Here is a 13,286-nt window from a genome sequence, read left to right on the forward strand (position 1 = left end):
ACAAAATGACGAAATAGCCTGTGCAGTACTGCCCGTAGTGGAAACGGAGGCCGAAATGAGCCCAAATCAAAATTCTGAGCAGACCTAGCTCTTTGAGCTATCCCGAAATATTTGTCGACCTGCGAACGCTCGCCAAAGCTCACTAAAATCGGAGAAAGTGAGCAGGCGTGTGCTGGAGCAGCTGGCGACTAAGCCCGGGAGGACGTGACCTACTCTGATACCAATTGTTGGAATTAGGGTTGTAGAGAAACACACACAGCTTGGAGAAGACGAAGGAAGCTCAAGGCACACAATAGAGAGTGTGTTACTTAGTGTTCAATGGAAAGATAGATAGCCCTAGAGTGATGGGTGTATATACAATGCACGGGGGAAAAAACCTCCTAAAGAGGGAAAAAATGCCCCGGCGGTCCTAGTGTGTTCACACACATCACTACCACATGTATATGGTAACATGCAACACAAATGATCACATATGTTAAAATACACAAATGCTCACACATGCATGTTAAAAGACATAGAAACATAAAGTCGCCAAAATGAACACTCCCCCCCCCCCTTCCTGCAATTAACCTTCTTGGTTCGGGCCATGAGCTGTTCAACGACTCCCTCATCACTCCTCCCACATAAGCTAAAAAGAGGTTTTTTACAACCAAATGCCCCCAGATCGTAGCATGTGTCATTTGGAGGTTCAAGCATACAAGCAAATGCTCCCCAGCCATCTCGTCTGCATCATTTAGAGGGTTTTTAGCATACAATGAAAGGCTCCCCAAACATCCCCTATCCGTGTCGTTCTGATATTTTCAAGCATGCAATGAAACGATCCTCAGACATACCGTTTGCACCATTTTGAGGTTCAGACAACACCAAAACAACATTTCTCACTACTCCACCCGAGAGTAAATCACCAAGCATTGAAACCAATATTAAAACCAGAGTCAAAAAATTCAAATCAGCACCAAGGCAGGTTTAAATTTAAAATAGATACCATCCATTTCAAACAAATTCCAAGGTGAAAAAGCATTCTCAACATCAGCCAAGCTCAAAAGTCAACAGGGCTTTTGTCTTGAAACCTGCAACAAAATTAGGGTTTCATTTTTTTCCATAAATTTGTAGTCAACCACAAAATGGTCCATACGCTTTTGAATAGACAAAACAAGCCTCACACACAATGTTCCTGTGGCAGTGATGGTAGCCCCAAGACATTCACTGGATGGGTATGCTTTCAAAAAGCACACACTTGAAGCTCTGATACCTCTTTCATGGGGATAGGCACCACGTGCCAACCAAAAATAACAGATTGAACAACTTTAAGCACTTCAAATGACAATGGAACTAAAAGAGATAGACACACAAGACAGGGAGTCCTAGAGTTCCACCCCCAAAGAGCATTGGCCCCAAACGTTGGCACCCCTTTTGGTATTTCTTTATATTTCTTGAACTCAGTACATCGTTGGTACTCCTTCCTCTGCATGTCCACGCGGGAGCGTGCCAGAGAATGAGCCCTTGGCTCATATTTAAAGGCCCTTGGCCTCTCATAATCAGTTACATGAAAATCTTCAAGTTCTAAAAGAATCTGGTCCCACAAACAACCAGCCCAAAGCATGGAAAATCCGTACACTATGCCACATCATTAGCATAAAACATGGAAGTTCGTACAGGTTGCCACATCATCATCACAAATCACAGGTGTTCGTACAGCCACCACATCATCATCGTATGTAGAGTCTTGCTTTATTGTATTGTTTTTAAGTCCCTTGGGCCCCATTGGACGGGGTCCCATAAGTTGGTGGGAACTCCTCTTTAAAGATATGCCACTCGGCAAGACTTTGTAAGTTGGTAAAAATTCTTGTGCCACTTATACTTCTTCTTCTGCTTCTTCTTAGGGTTTAGGCCCCTCAACCGAGATCTGGATGTTGGCTCCATTCTTAAGTGTCTTGACGCATTAGCAGTTTGTGATAGATAAATATGCTCAGCTAGCCCTTGAGTCTTCTCGATAGCTAGAGCTACTAATGGGGGGCACAACATGCTGGTATGGGCAAATGAAATCATGGTTCTAGTTACATGGTTTCAGCATGGATAGACTACCTCCGTTCAAGTACTCCTTGGATGCAACCTCCCTATCTCTCACACAAACATAGATCACCAAAATCATATGTCATGATTTGATTCAGCTAGATACCAGGAGCACATAGATATGACTGCCACAAAGTTCGGGTACTAAGATGGATTTCTACAGAGAGCATCTTCTCCAACTAATAGAAGATGGATATGTGATCACTGGCCTATATGAACACTCATTTAGCGCATGGGATACGATGTGCTATTGGTCAAATGGGGACATCATTGCACTAGCTAGAGATTGAGATTGGTAGATTTAGGAGAGTACCAATAGAGGCCAGGATATGCTAGTTGTGTCATATAGAGCCAGAGATAGAGTTACATCACATCTGTCATTGTCCATTACTTTCACTGTCTATTCAGAGAGGGCTTTGGACCATTGGCTAGAGTCATGAGATATCAGGATCAGAGATGCCTAGGCTTGTTTTTGCTAGAGCTACGTAGATATAGGGAGAGTCTCTTGAGGAGATCACACAATGGGAGACATTCACAGAGGGAGATTACTGACTTCTTTAGAGCAAGGACTCAGCAGCCAGATGAGCAAGCTTCACAGCAGACTTTAGAGCGCACTTATACTGGAGGTATATTAGTTGACAGAGCCATTGAGCTCAAGAGAGCTAGACGCCCACTTCTATGAGGGCAACCACAACATCGATGGAGGCTCCATCAGGGGATCATGGCTATTCTAGCACGACATGGGAGATGCCCAATTTGATTATTTATAGAGGTGGACATTGACAAAGCTCTTCAACAACCAATGCAGTACTTTCTCGTACAACCTCGTTGCCCGATGTCAAGCATCCTCGAGCATTGATGACGATGGTGATGGTGATTTTAGTCTTTTACTTTACTTCACTTCATTTTTTTTAACTTTTGTACCCAGACATTGGATTAGATCCACCAAGATTGTATCGGTTTTGTCTCATAGGTCATTTTGGCCTTTTGAAGACGTTTAATATAACATTTGATTCATCTCTCTCTCTCTCTCTCTCTCTCTCTCTCTCTCTCTCTCTCTCTCTCTGTGTGTGTGTGTGTGTGTGTGTGTGTGTCTTTCAGGATTTAACAGTAGGACCAAGAACAGTGGGTGTATGAGAACAGTTGGTATGAGGAGGAGTGTAGAGAGATGAGAGCATAGCTTCATAGGGATATTCTCCTAGGGTTCATCAATCTCAGACGGTCTTGGATAGCCTTCAGGTGCCTTGTGCGACAGAATAAGCAAACATACCTAGCTCAAATGGAATGAGACTTATACTAGTTGTTCTTGAGTAGAGACTCGGGAGAGGCATGGCGTTTCTTTCATGAGCACTCCCCTTCCCCAGTGATCACTTTTCCTGATGTGTGGAGTCAATATTGAAAATCCTTATATACGGTCCTTGGATAGACACCCCTTCTAGATCCTCTTGAACCATGCCCATCTACGAGTACCTTCTTTACCATTGAGATGGTAAAGACGGCCATGATAGGATGAGGACCAAGAAGGCATATAATCATGATGGTCTAGTAGCATAGCACTTTATACATGCTAGAGATATGTTGGCAAAGGTTCTTGAAGTTCTATTCAATCATGTCATGTGTGAGGGTCTACCTGAGACTTGGAGATTGTCTACTATTGTGCCTATCTTCAAGGCAAGTGATCCTTCAGAGCCAAGAAACTACCATACTATTATTATTGGACACACATAGGCACGGTTTTATGCATCTATCCTCGTGCAACAGTTGAGCAGATGGGCAGAGAGTGAGGGCATACGTGCAACATGACATGCCGGTTTTAGGAGAGGCTTCTCCACTCTTAACCATATTTTGACACTCAGAGCCATCATTGAGGAGGGTAGGACACATGGGAGACGGATTAGAGCCAAGAAACTACCATAGTATTATAATTGGACACATGTAGGCACGGTTGTATGCATCTATCCTTGTGCAATAGTTGAGAAAATGGGCAAAGAGTGAGGGCATACGTGCAACAGGATGTGCCGGTTTTAGGAGAGGCTTCTCCACTCTTGACCATATTCTGACACTCAGATCCATCATCGAGGAGGGTAGGACACATGAAAGACGCATTTATTGTAGCTTTGTGGATTTTCACAAAGCATTTGACGTGCCCGGAGCTAGATTGATGCGCAGACTATAGGAGACAGGAGTGCCCATTTAGTTTTGGGGATCATGGCTCTATACAGATCAGTGGTGGGACATGTACACACTCGAAAGGGGATATCTAGTTTAGTTCACTCCACTGTTGGAGTGAATCAAGGTTGTCCATTGTCTTTTACTCTTTTTGGTATGTATCTAGATGAGGTTTCTGATTACATGAACACAGAGGTGCCCAATTGGCAGAGACATGGATTCCATTGTTGCTATATGCTAATGATATTGTGTTGATTTCTGACTCATCGAAGGGTATGCGACAACATTTGGATGCATTGCATAGCTTTGCAAAGGATAGTGAGTGGATTTTTGTAAACCTTGGTAAAACCAAGGTTATGGTGTTTAACACCGCACCACAGTGGATCATGAGATAGCACCTACATTCACTTATGGTCGGGAGATTGTGGAGTACACATATGCATACACTTATCTTGTGGTAATCTTCATTGGGCCAAAGTTTTCTTTGAAGAGAGCAACAAAGACTAGACTGACCATAGCGTATGCAACCTTGGGAGGATTGGAGAGGATGTGTTTACAGGTTCAGTTCCCAAGAGCCCCGAACAAAGCTCCAACTCTTTGATACCTTGGTAGCTTCAGCTATGCTATATGGGGTTCAGGTTTTGGGACCCTCAGTGCGCCAGGATTGGTGGAGAGGCCCTTGGTACCTATGATCTCTCAATTGATTAAGGTAAAGGCCTCGGTGCCACACGAGATCACTAGAGCGGAGTTAGCAGGCCCCTCTATGGAGATAGAAGTGCTTACCAAAACAATCTCCTTTATACACAGCTTATGGAATACTATCAAAGATAGATATTCCAGATTGGCCCTTGAGTCCTCCAAATAATTAGCTTTACAGGGGGACACATCATGCTGGTATGCACATATGTCATCATGGTTTCAGAACATGGCTTAGCATAGACAACTTGCCTCCCTTCCAGTACTCCCTTGATGCACATGTGTCAACATGGTTTTAGATACATGGCTTCATCATCTCCCTTCTAGTACTCCCTTGAGGCACCATCATTGTCTCTTACAAAGGTGGAGATTCCTAGACTCATTCGGCAAGACCTGACCCAGTTGGACACTAGGAGGATATGGATAGAGCCGACACAAAAGCTGGGCTCGATGATGGATTTCTATAGAAAGCATCTTCTCCAACTCACAAGGGATGGGTTTGTGATTTGACCCAGCTATATGGATACACATCTATCTCATGGGTTACGGTGTGCCATTGGTCCGATTCGAACATCTTCACACCAGCTTGAGATTGAAACAAGTAGATTCAGAGGGATACTAGCAGCTAACAGTATATGCCGCCTATTCCATACAAAGCCGGAGCTAGAGATGCATTATATATGTTAGTGCACAAAGTATTACGAGATACGATCGCTTTCACTGTCTATTCAAAGAAGGCTTCGAACCCTTAGCCAGAGTCAAGAGCTATCAGGACCAAAGCCCGGGGGATTCACTCTATATACAAAATGGGACGCCACCTGCGAGCGGACAACTTTGATAAAACCCCTATATACGACCCATATTACGGAATATGACCCCCCTTTATACGCTTATACAACAATCAATGAAGAAAAATATCATACCCCTATCTTACATATAAGATTTAGGTCTCACATGATCTAATGGAGTAAAACTAGTCAAAGAGTTGTAGCATAGTGACTGGTAATGTACTAAGGAACCACTTCTATTGATAACTAGATGCACCCTCAATGTGTCTTAGTTTGACTTTCAAACTATGTGTCCAATCAGCATACACTCTAGCTACTCTCCAATTCTGACCCATCCAAAGCTGGTGTAAATCAACCGTTGACCTGCTCCAAATCAACCCTTATCTATGACCAGCTTGATGCAAAACTAGATGTGTGACCTGATAAAAAACTTTTCCTAAATTCATCCGAGTTCTAGTGCACATCGGTGACCAATCATTACAAGCATTCAACCCAAGTCAGGTCCCCCCCCCCCCCCCCCCCCCCAATAAATATGATACCCCCTCCCTTATTTTTCAGCTTGGGAATAAATTATTGGGGGTCTGGCCCCTAACTTATACGCTCATGTAGCTTGTTAAAAAACCCCCCTCCCCTGCACTTACGTGGTGCAGTAAGTTTTCCATGGTGAATCCCCCGGGGACCAAAGATGTCTTGGAATGTATCTACTTGAGTTACACATACACAAAGATAGTTTACTGAGGAGATCTGGAGAGAGACAATCCCAAAGACAGATTACTAATTTCTTCACACTGGACACTAGACAGATAGAGGAGTAACCACCATTGCAAATCTCAACTCATGCTCACACCCGCAGTACTCTCATTGACTGAGCATTGGAGCTAGGGAGATCAAGACGCTCACGATTGAGGTTAGGAGCTTCATAACATCCACAGTGACTACAACATAGGATTCAAGCCATACTATTTTGACATCCGGAGTACATATGAGGATGGATTCACCCATTGTATCTCTCTCTTGTATTGGGCACCCATTGTATTAGTGATCGCACATATCCCACACGATTCTAGCCAGTAACACTTCTAGATTCAATTTAGTATCTCTTTTTTGTACTCAGACATGGTATCAGATTCAACAATATGTCAAATTGGTCTCATGGGTCATTTTGGCCTTTTGCAGACGTTAATATATCATTTCATTTCATTTTTCATCTCTCTCTCTCTCTCTCTCTCTCTCTCTCTCTCTCTCTCTCTCTCTCTCTCTCCCCCCCCCCCTCCCTCTATCATGCTGGTATGCACATATGTCAATATGGTTTCAAATACATGGCTGTAGACATGTAGTAGTGTTAGTGTGTATACGCGCTTCACCAGGGGCACTTTTCTCCCACTGGGTTTTTCCCCCTGGACATCTGGTGTGAAAGGACACCTTATCTCTTAGGGTTTCATATAAGCTTTGTAGCTCTGAGTTTGAACACATTATTATTCCAATACAAAGAGAGAGACTACAGAGATCTCGTACACAAGCTCTGTGTCTTCTCCTTCTCCATCTTCTTCCTACTCTGAGTTGCTGTCTTCCTTCTGTTTCCTGTTTCATCATCTTCAACAATTGGTATCAGAGCAAGGTGATTTCCAGAGCCTCTACTTGCGTTTTCGCGTCCGCGCGCGCAATCGCAGTTTTCAGGCAGTTTTCGGAAAATTTGTTCGTGGGAGCATCCTCGACGTTCCGGGAGTATTCTGAGCAGGTGACCTGCGGTTTTACCCCCCTTTCGAAGCCGTTCGAGCCCTCAGAATTTTGTTCTGAGCAGCGTAGCAGAAGTTACTTTTCGGAGGCGTTTAGATCAAGAGGGTGTGCTTTTTGACAGATTTTCTTCAGGTAAACAGTTCTTTTGGGAAGCAACTTGTCTTAGCTTTGTGCTGAGATTTTGTGTAGAGTTTTGCTTGGATTGGAGAGGAGATTTGTGAATCTCTTGGAGGTTCTTTTGCTCTCTTGTGTGCATCTACAGTATGGCTCAATCTACGGAGAAAGAGATTTTTGGTGCGTTTACATCCGAAGACAAATTGGATGGTACCAACTATTCTCTTTGGTCTTTTATGGCCAAAAATGTTTTGGTTGGTAAAGGATTGTGGGATTATGTATCTGGAGATGAAGTTCGTCCAGGTAGCATTGCACCTGCCACGCCTGGTCGTGGTGCTGGTCGTGGTGCAGCTGTTGGTGCAGGACCCTCACAAGTCACTCCAGAGCAAAAGAGATGGGATACTAAAGATGCACAGGCTATGGCTGTGATTGCCTTAACCATAAAGAGGACAATCACACCACATATCAGATCTTGCAGAACTTCTGAGGATGCTTGGAACACTCTGCAAGCTATGTTTGGAGGAAGAAACGCTGCCAGAATAGAGTTTTTGAAGAAACAACTTGACAAAATACAGATGGACGAAGGTGACGATATTGTCGAGCATCTTACAAAAATCAGGGATCTTAAAGAGCAATTGCTTAGCATTGATGAAGTGATTCCAGAGAAGGACTTGGTTTCCAAAACACTCAATTCACTACCACCATCTTATTTGACTTTTCAGACTTCTTTGACTCTGTCTTTGCGAGCTAATCCTGACCCTCTTCATTTTGAAGAGTTAGTGGCTTTGCTATTGCAGGAGGATCAATCACGTAAGAACAAGTCTTTACAGGTGGATGGTATGGATCATGCTCTTGTTGTACAGAACAAAAACAGGGGTAAAGACAGTGCTCATCACTCCAAGTCTGGTGCAGGACAATCTTCAGAGAAGTCTAAAGGTGATTCCGACAAGTCCAAGAAGAAATGTAAATGTCACTACTGCAAGAAACCTGGTCACTACATTAGTGAGTGTAAAAAGCGAATTGCTAAAGAAAAGAAGAAAGAGTCAAGTTTGGTTGTTTCAGCTTCTGGTGATTCTTCTACAGCTAAAGAAGAGTCTGCAAACTTTGTGCAGGATTCTTATGCTTTCGTAGTATGTTCATATTTTTTTGCTTACAGTGTTGACAAGACACAAATTATTTGGTACTTTGATAGTGGTGCATCCAGGCATATTACTTCAAGGAAGGATTTGTTTTGTTCATTGGACGCAGCTCCAGCAGGAAAGAAGGTGACATGTGCAAATAATGCTTCTTATCCAATCAAAGGCGTTGGTAAGATTTTGATTACCATTTCAGATGGTTCAGATTTATGCTTGCCAGATGTCCTATATGTTCCAGGGATCAAGAAGAATTTGTTGTCTGTATCCTCTCTTGCAAAAAATGGTCTTCGGGTCATTTTTGAGGATGACAGATGTGTTGTACGAGATCGAGAGAATGGTTATTCTCTTATCACTACAGGTACGCTGGACAATGGACTATTTGTGCTAGATCGTTATGAAAAGCAGATTCAGGTATGTATTGCAGAAACAAAGACTCAGGCCATGCAGGATGCTGAGTTGTGGCATGCTAGATTTGGGCATGTTGGTTATGGCAGTTTGATGACTTTACAACGTCATAATATGGTGCATGATTTGTCTTTACTGGAGATGCCACCAAGACATGTATGTGAAGGTTGCGTTCTTGGAAAGATGCACAGATTTGCATTTTCGCAGGATGGTTCAGTTAGAGCGACACGAAAGTTGCAGCTTGTACACAGTGATGTATGTGGTCCTATGAGGACGCCATCTATAGGAAACAGCCTTTATTTTGTGACCTTCATTGATGACTTTTCCAGGTTTTGTTGGGTGTATCCACTCAAAGCAAAGTCAGATGTGTTTGCAGTTTTTCAACATTATGTCGCCATGGTTGAAAATGAAACAGGTTGCAAAGTACAGACTCTTCGTACCGATCGAGGAGGTGAATACATGTCAGGTGCATTTAAGGATTTTTTGGGAAAGAAAGGCATTAAACACCAATGCACTATGCCATACACACCACAACAGAATGGTGTTGCAGAAAGGAAGAACAGGTCTTTAATGGAGACGGCTAGATGTATGCTCAAGGCTAAGAGTTTGCCTCATAAGCTATGGATGGAGGCAGTTGCTTGTGCAGCACATGTTTTGAACAGGTGTCCTACTCGTGCCTTGAAGACCATTACTGCATATGAAGCTTGGTATGACAAAAAACCTTCAGTCAGTTATCTTCGTGTTTTTGGTTGTCTTGCTTATGCTCACATCCCTCAGCAGTTACATGGAAAGCTTGATGATAAGGCAATCAAATGTATATTTGTGGGGTACAGTAGTGGAAGTAAAGGTTATAGACTTTACAATCCTGCTACAAACAAGATTTTTGAAAGTCGTGATGTAATTTTTGCAGAAACTACTGCTCAACCTATGGTTGCTTTTGATGTACCGCATATGCTGACACATGATGTATTTGAAGGTTTGCTTCCTTCTTTTGTGGAGAATGAAGAATCACAACAGGTTGATAATCTTGATCAATCTTTTGATCAGCATGTGACACCTCATGATGTAGAGGAAATTGTGCGCGAAGAGCAAGAAGTTCTCAGGGAAGAAAGAACCTTGCCTAAATGGGTTCAGAAAACTTTGCAGGATAGCAAGTTGGATGCACCGTTGCCACGGAAAACACGTGCTGGTACTACTTTTGGCAGAGAGCAAGTAGATTTGGCTTGCTTTAGCACTCTTTGTGATGCAGATGAGCCTGATTCATTTGAACAAGCTTTAGAGTGTGTTCAGTGGAAAGATGCTATGCAGCAAGAAATTGATTCTATTCATAAGAATCATACATGGGATCTAGTGGACTTGCCTACAGGTAAAAAGCCTATTGGTACAAAGTGGGTTTTTAAGGTAAAAAGGAAACAAGATGGTACTGTTGACAGGTACAAAGCAAGGCTTGTGGCAAAAGGCTATGCGCAACAGAAAGGCATAGATTATGATGAAACCTTTGCTCCTACTTCTCGTGCGTCCACAGTTAGATCACTAGTTGCAATTGCTGCTCATCATGGTTGGAAAGTGCATCAGTTGGATATCAAAACTGCTTTTTTGAATGGTGATTTGCAGGAAGAAGTTTATGTAAGTCAACCAAGTGGTTTTGTTGTAAAAGGTCAAGAGCAAAAGGTATGTAGATTGCGTAAAGCTTTGTATGGTCTCAAACAGGCTCCAAGAGCATGGTATGAGAAGATACATACTTATTTGATTGGCCAGGGATTTCAGAATAGTCCAACAGAAAGTACTTTGTATGTCAAAAAGAGAGATGGAGTTCTCATTATGCTAACACTTTATGTGGATGATATGCTTCTTACAGGCAATAATGCAAATGAAATTGAAGCGTTTAAAGATGCTTTGAGAAAAACCTTTGAGATGTCTGATCTTGGTTTGCTACATTATTACTTGGGTATTCAGTTTGTGCAATCAGAGGATGGCATATACATGTTGCAGGCAAAATATTTGCATAAAATTTTGGACAAGTTTGGTATGCAAAATTGTAAGCCAATCTCTACACCCGTAGAAACTGGATCAAAGTTGAGCATGCACGATGCTGGAGAACCTTTTGATGTACATACTTATGCAGCAGCGGTTGGTTGCTTGATATATTTGGCAGGCAACACTCGTCCAGACATTCAATTTGGGGTTTCACAAGCAAGCAGATTTATGCACAGCCCAGGTATGCATCATTGGCAGGCTGTGAAGCGCATACTTCGTTACCTTTCAGGTACCCCTAATCTTGCCATGTTCTTTCCAAGGGGGGATATGTATGGAAAGCACAGTTCTATGCAGCTTCTTGGTTACAGCGATTCAGATTGGGCTGGTGATTTTGACACACGACATTCCACAAGTGGCAATTGTTTTTTCTTGGGAAATGCATGTATATCTTGGCTAAGCAAGAAGCAACCCACAGTGGCTACATCAACTTGTGAAGCTGAGTACAGGGCAGCTTTCACGGCAACAGTTGATTGTGTATGGATACGCAGGTTATTGGCAGATCTTTGTGAGTGTCAACAGGCACCCACTACCATTTTCACTGACAGTCAGAGTGCTATGGCAGTTGCAAGGAATCCAGTATTTCATGCAAGAACAAAGCACATAGAGGTTCACTACCACTATGTCAGGGAAAGGCTACATACAGGGGAGATCACACTAACTTACTGTCCTACACAGGATAACATTGCAGATCTATTTACGAAGGCGTTATCACGAGAAAAGTTTGAAGCTTTCCGAAAAGCTTTGGGCTTACTCTCATACACATGATGATCTGCTACCTTGTACGGATTCACACTCACTACAGGGGGGATTTGTAGACATGTAGTAGTGTTAGTGTGTATACGCGCTTCACCAGGGGCACTTTTCTCCCACTGGGTTTTTCCCCCTGGACATCTGGTGTGAAAGGACACCTTATCTCTTAGGGTTTCATATAAGCTTTGTAGCTCTGAGTTTGAACACATTATTATTCCAATACAGAGAGAGAGACTACAGAGATCTCGTACACAAGCTCTGTGTCTTCTTCTTCTCCATCTTCTTCCTACTCTGAGTTGCTGTCTTCCTTCTGTTTCCTGTTTCATCATCTTCACAAAAGGCTACTTTGGATTGCCCACCACAAGTTACCTTGTCACACCCTCATCAAGGGCGTTCCTCTTGATCGAGCCATCTAGCTTGGCCGCTCACGATGCCCGCGCTCTATAGCCTCCGATGTAGATGAGGTCTACATCGGAGGCTACAAAGCATCATTGAGCGACATCGAACACCCCCCCCCCCCCCCCCCCCCCCCCCGAGAGCTGACCTTGGAGGACATTGAAGGCATATTGTAGAGACACATGAGGGAGCTCATGGGATGATCACCATTGTCTACTTCCCCCATTGTGCACCTCATTAGCCCTCATGTACCCACTCCCCATATGTTTTGACATGTATTATGTGATAAGGACATTAATGATGATGAGGATATAGTTAGGCTTGCATACCTGCCCACTCTAGGTACCCTAATTTATTTTTATATTTATGTTCCCCTGACATGGTACTAGAGTCACACATGGTTGTAACCTTTTGGTTTGATAGGTCATTTTTGCCTTTTGAAGACGTTAATATACCATTTCATTTCATTTGTGTGTGTGTGTGTGTGTGTGTGCGCGCGCGCGCATGGCGAAGGAGAGATGCGGTGGGACCAAGGGGAGATGAGGGTCACTGAAGAGAGATGGCGTGGGGGCAAACCAACCTTGCTTCACTAGAGAGGCGATGGAGAATCTCTTTGCTCAGTTGCCATGGGAGCAAAAATGGCTCCCACAACAAATTTGGGCTTTTTAAAAAAGTTTTTAGCGTTGTGTAAGCGACACCATCGCTTATACGATGCTTTACAGTTTGTAAGAGTAGCTACATGCGACACACTTAGCAACGCTATTATCGACATTCATAGCGACGCATTTATTATTTTTTGGGGCAAATTTTTGGGCGACGCTCGTATATTTTGTAGGCATCCCTATTTACAAAGCGCCTTTGTAGTGTACCAATATGGTGGAAACAAAAGTTGAAATTAGCTCGGATATCTCAATATGAAAAAGTGAGTAGAAAGGTACTAGCTACTTTTCCTAGGATGATGAAGCGTGCTCTGATATGAATTATT

The sequence above is a fragment of the Adiantum capillus-veneris genome, chromosome 1 (genome assembly GCF_014529385.1).
Source record: "Adiantum capillus-veneris isolate H3 chromosome 1, ASM1452938v2, whole genome shotgun sequence".
In the NCBI taxonomy this organism is placed as follows: Eukaryota; Viridiplantae; Streptophyta; class Polypodiopsida; order Polypodiales; family Pteridaceae; genus Adiantum; species Adiantum capillus-veneris.